Raw genomic sequence first — 4,285 nt, forward strand, 5'->3', positions numbered from 1 at the left:
TAAAACTACAATTAGACAAAAAAAAAAAAAACATGTAGTTTATACTTTTTAATTAACTAGTGGGAAGGGCCGCGCGTTGCAGCGGGTGTCCTGACTCACCAGATTCAATTATAATCCTCATGCAACGTGATGGGCTTTTGACCGGTATCGCTTCGATATACTCGCATTCGATATAGCAATCAACATTGGTTTTACATGGATCAAAACCAGAAAAAAGCAAACCTTGGTATCTATATTACCATTAAAATAGTACAACTCTTGTACTCGCTGTGTAACACACTTATCAATTATAACTTTTTGCATAGAGTGTTTGGGTTGACCCTGACCCGACCCGTCATTTTGACAAATTCAAAAATTAAAATCACCTGTGTGCTCCCAACCATGCATCCACATTATTTTCCACCCATTCATCCCTAACTACATCAAATAGATCTATAAGTTCCTTTTTGTTTTCACTCCATTCTTTCATCACAACTGGTAAATTATCAAACCAGTTCTCCAATATTCCTTCAACTGTGAGCCCATTTGCCACCTTACACATAATGTCACAAGTTAACAATGACCAAAAATCCAAACACCTTTTGGTAACAAGTTTTATACCAAAAAAAATGATAACTAAATTTCAGTTGGGACATACCATAAAATTCTCTAATGTTAGGTTCTTTTCATGTGTTGACAACGTTGTGGTGCCATCAACATAAACTTGTAATGCGGCAAACCAAGAAAGCCTTTAAATCACAAGAATGATACGCCACCCGTAGTTCCCGTTTTTTGTGATTATATCCATTTCTTCATAGTCATTCTTCACGAAAAAGTGAGAAAGTTTTAGCCGGTTTATTAAGAAATGTAGTTATATTGGTTAAAGGAGAATGGTTTTAAACTTTTAATACCTGGCCTACATCTCCGCACATGAAATACGATGGTCTTTCGGAGTCAAAGCTGCAACGCCATGGGTTCTGTAATCCTAAGGCCCAGATTTCTGGCTTTAAATCTTTATCTTCGATATACGGATTGTCACTCGGGATAGAATAGTTTCCCCATAGTCGAAGACGAGTGACTTCTGATTCACCTGGATTTAAAGTTTAAGTTATGACAATCTGTAGTAAGCAAAATGTATAGTTTGATTTGAAGTCAAACTACTGACTTTGTTGTTTCTTAGTTGATGCTTATTTCTTATGACATTCAACACCATTTTGTTTGTTTCTGCTTCATTTTTAACATATTTTTTCTATTCCTTTTGAAAATTTTCAAACTCTATGATACCAATTTGAAGTCAAATGTTGGTCTGTTTGACTCAAATTTGAGTTCATAACCTGTGATATCACTTACTGGGTATGTCATTGACGTCAAATCTCATAATCTTGGCAAGCAAAGACTTGTTCTGTGCAAAATTGGCAAGCAAAGACTTGTTCTGTGCAAAATTGTATAGATCACCTCCACCACCATCCCCCATCATGAAATACAAGTACACATAGTTCGGTCCAAAAAGAATCTGTCCAGCATGGTGAGACGGAAGCCCCATTGTGAATATCCTCCTCACTTCAACCGGCGAAGCATCAAAAGAACTTTGCCAATAGTTAGATATGCTCTGATCACATTCTGAAGGTTCTTTGAAGACCCATTTGTGACACTTATCAGAAGCAATTTTTCCCATTAATCTGCACTCAATAAAACCAACCATCATCAGAAAAAAAAATAACAAAAGAAAACCAATAAATTTAATATATATATTTTTTAATTTTTATGTTTTGAAAATTCTACTATTTTTGATCATTCATAGATTACAAACCTTAAAATTGATAACAAACACCTACCAACTACCCACCCATCTCCATAATTATACAACTAAATTGACATTTTGCTGAAGGCTTTTCTAACAGGATCTTCCCCTGCTGCATCCATTTCTTCTAAAGAATCCGCCATTCGTCCTCTACAAAACCCGTCTTCCCACATCAACATCCTGCAATAAATCACATAAATTAATCGCATAACATGTAACATCCGACCTCTCGTCCCACCAATACTGTCTGTTTTGCCTACTAGGAGCTCATAAACCACGGCTAATCAAACATAAAACACATAAACTAATCGCATAACATGTCAATATGTACCGTGTACGTCCCATGTTGTCCCACCAATGCCTCTAACTCGTCTGAAAAATCGCAGAAAACAAACCCCGTTTGAGTAAAGATCAACATATAACAACATAATGGTTTGATATGATTACGAAAGTAATATACGGGCGAGGTCGAATGGTCCAGAGTAAGTCCAGTCAGAACTGACTCTTCTCCTTTCACCCTCACACCACAGACATAATCAATTGAAATCGGTTACCCAGCATGAATGCAATCACAACAATAACAAACAAAATCAAATAACGAACGGGATGGATTGCGATAAAGGAGAAACGATTACTGTGAAGGGATGGGGAGGCGAAATCTGTATCCCCATCGGCTGTAATCACGAGATGTAACCCTAGACATGGCTGGAGCTATTAAAGGAGAAAAGACTCAGTTGTAGAAATTGATGATCACATTGAATACTATTGATAGAAAACTTACAACCTTAGAGTGATCCTCCATCAAGAGATAAGTACAAAAAGTGAATCGGTGACTCCTGGAGTTCTTATGTTGTGATTATCCCCAGGTTATATCGGAGATAAAAGTGAAATTGACGACAATTGTTTCCAGCAAGAAACCAGCGTCGGAGACCGCCGTTGATTGACCGGGCTCTGCCTTTCCTCCTGTGCGCGCTCTCTCTCTCTCTTTCCCTTTGATACGATCAGAAATGGTAATCAGGATAGATCGATAAAAGAAAGGAAGAAACACAGAAGAAGAGGGAAAACCCTTATCAATTCATCGATACCCATCTGTTACAACACACTCAACTATATAGTCACTAACGAATCAATAACCCCCTACACTATAGAACAATTACATTGAGGCCCCTCAACTTATTTTGACACGTAACAATAGTTCCCTCCTATAAGACTTTTGACCTCAAAAGTCCAAAATAACAACCCAACCCATTAATCAAAAGTGTCAAAAACAAAAAAGAATGCTTGATTTTTATCACCATCAACGACAGAAACTTTAAATCCTTGTTGCAATACTGTACTTTCTTTGGTATCTCTTGTTGATGTTAATACAATTTTCTTGGCCCTGTTATATCTTTTGTGAACAAGTTCTCTCATATTTTCACAAACTCCTCCAAATGAACACTCATCTTTGGCCTCAAAATAACACCTACCAATAGCAACATTAGCATGAGCAGCACCGTTGATTATTTGAAAGTTGAATGCTACATTTGTTCCTAAACCTCCCTTTGAATACATATACAAGTCTTTTAAATCCACATCCACAACCCTTTGAATCCATTGCCACCTTGGTTCCCAAGTAAACGTTTCATCTTTGTTGTAGACACCAATATTTAAGTGTGTCATTACCGAGTTTAAAGAAGTTTCAAACATGGACTGTAATAGTGATAAGCGATCCCCATGAATTCCTGCAACCATACCCCACTTTACGCTACCTTCTACCTTCTTTTCCTTATCATTATGTACATGGATATAACAAACTAAAGATGTTCTTGAATCGAGTTCCGTTCCAGAATTTACATCATCTTTAACATTATCCAACTCAATATTAGCCTGAACCCGACCGTCAATCATGAAGTGGTTTATACCTGGTTTCCATTCAAATGTGTCTAAACCAGGAAGCATTTTTACTCTGTCCTTAATGGAATTAGCCTTCAGTCCTATGTTTTCTTAAAATCGAACTCTAATCCTTCCATGTAAAAAGAAGATTCGGGGTTTTGAAGAATTTTTGCAAGCAACAACCAACAACAACAATCGGTTAACCAGACAATCGGCTTCGGAGTTCGCATTTGAGTTTGATTTTAGAGTCACGTTCATAACAGCAGAAACTACTATTGGAGTATAAATCAGTTGGGGGTTTCAAAGTCAGCAGCAAATCAACATGGAATTCGCAAAGGAGCAGATTATGGCTTGTACACAAGAAGGTACTGTCCAAGATTATTGTGATTCATTCCTGTTCTTGTTCAATCAGGTTAGAAATTGTGAAGAATTGACCGATTTCTATGCTATCTACCTGTTTATATGTGGTTTAAAACCAAGAATTAGGAGCATCTTTGTCAAATGGCATCAATATAGTTGTTTTAAAGTGGAAGATGTCATATCTTTGGCTTTGAAAATAGATATCAATAATCTGAATGATTCTTTCTCTCCATTCGACCCCGAATCTTCTTTTTACATGGAAGGATTAGA

The 4,285-nt window shown here is 36.9% G+C and overlaps 1 long non-coding RNA gene across 5 annotated transcripts; it reads right to left on the reverse strand.

Annotated features, from left to right (window-relative positions):
* Window positions 1-213: 213 nt before the first annotated feature.
* Window positions 214-3,761, reverse strand: LOC110884840. Of its 5 annotated transcripts, none has more exons than XR_002561608.2 (8): window positions 2,565-3,761; window positions 2,416-2,491; window positions 2,112-2,152; window positions 1,815-1,960; window positions 1,330-1,658; window positions 891-1,069; window positions 638-802; window positions 214-532 (listed from the first exon to the last, which is right to left on the reverse strand). It is a non-coding gene; the product is annotated as an uncharacterized LOC110884840 (long non-coding RNA). The 5 variants fall into 5 exon arrangements; XR_002561606.2 differs by having other exon boundaries at window positions 1,790-1,960; XR_004870214.1 differs by having other exon boundaries at window positions 1,790-1,960; window positions 2,241-2,491.
* Between the last annotated feature and the right edge of the window lie 524 nt (window positions 3,762-4,285).

This window comes from Helianthus annuus, chromosome 10 (assembly GCF_002127325.2).
Source record: "Helianthus annuus cultivar XRQ/B chromosome 10, HanXRQr2.0-SUNRISE, whole genome shotgun sequence".
In the NCBI taxonomy this organism is placed as follows: Eukaryota; Viridiplantae; Streptophyta; class Magnoliopsida; order Asterales; family Asteraceae; genus Helianthus; species Helianthus annuus.